We start from the raw sequence: 1,002 nt of genomic DNA, 5'->3' as shown, positions 1-1,002 counted from the left end.
ATGCTTTTCCCTTTTGCTGTAAGAGACAGAGCTAGAATATGGTTGGATTCACAACCTAAGGATAGCCTGGACTCCTGGGATAAGCTGGTCACTGCCTTCTTGGATAAATTCTTTCCTCCTCAAAAGTTGAGCAAGCTGAGAGTGGATGTTCAAACCTTCAAGCAAAAAGATGGTGAATCCCTCTATGAAGCTTGGGAAAGATACAAGCAGTTGACCAAAAGATGTCCATCTGACATGTTTTCAGAATGGACCATATTAGATATATTCTGTTATGGTCTCTCTGAATTTTCGAAAATGTCACTGGACCATTCTGCAGGTGGATCTATTCACCTGAAGAAAACGCCTGAAGAGGCTCAAGAACTCATTGATATGGTTGCAAACAACCAGTTCATGTATACCTCTAAGAGGAATTCCGTGAATAATGGGGTACCTCAGAAGAAAGGAGTTCTTGAAATTGATGCTCTGAATGCCATATTGGCTCAGAACAAAATGTTGACTCAACAGGTCAACATAATCTCTCAAAATCTGAATGGATTGCAACATGCATCCAACAGTGTTAGAGAGGTAGCTTCTGAAGAAGCTTATGATCCTGAGAACCCTGCCATGGCAGAGGTTAATTACATGGGTGAACCTTATGGAAACACCTATAACCCATCATGGAGAAATCATCCAAATTTCTCCTGGAAGGATCAACAGAAGCCTCAACAAGGCTTTAACAATGGTGGACGCAATAGGCTGAACAACAGTAAGCCATATCCATCATCTTCTCAGCAACAGACAGAGAACTCTGAACAAAATACTTCTAATTTAGCTAATATAGTCTCTGATCTGTCAAAGGCCACTTTTAGTTTCATGAATGAAACAAGATCCTCCATTAGAAATTTGGAGGCACAAGTAGGCCAGCTGAGTAAGAAAGTCATTGAAACTCCTCCCAGTATTCTCCCAAGCAATACAGAAGAGAATCCAAAAGGAGAGTGCAAAGCCATTGACATAGTCAATATG

The 1,002-nt window shown here is 40.8% G+C and overlaps 1 non-coding gene across 1 annotated transcript; it reads right to left on the bottom strand.

Annotated features, from left to right (window-relative positions):
* Positions 1-132: 132 nt before the first annotated feature.
* Positions 133-236, bottom strand: LOC127740998 (small nucleolar RNA R71). The gene has a single exon (XR_008001853.1). It is a non-coding gene; the product is annotated as a small nucleolar RNA R71 (small nucleolar RNA).
* Positions 237-1,002: the final 766 nt, after the last annotated feature.

Source organism: Arachis duranensis, chromosome 7 (assembly GCF_000817695.3).
Source record: "Arachis duranensis cultivar V14167 chromosome 7, aradu.V14167.gnm2.J7QH, whole genome shotgun sequence".
NCBI lineage: Eukaryota > Viridiplantae > Streptophyta > Magnoliopsida > Fabales > Fabaceae > Arachis > Arachis duranensis.
This window is presented reverse-complemented; position numbering and strand designations above follow the sequence as displayed.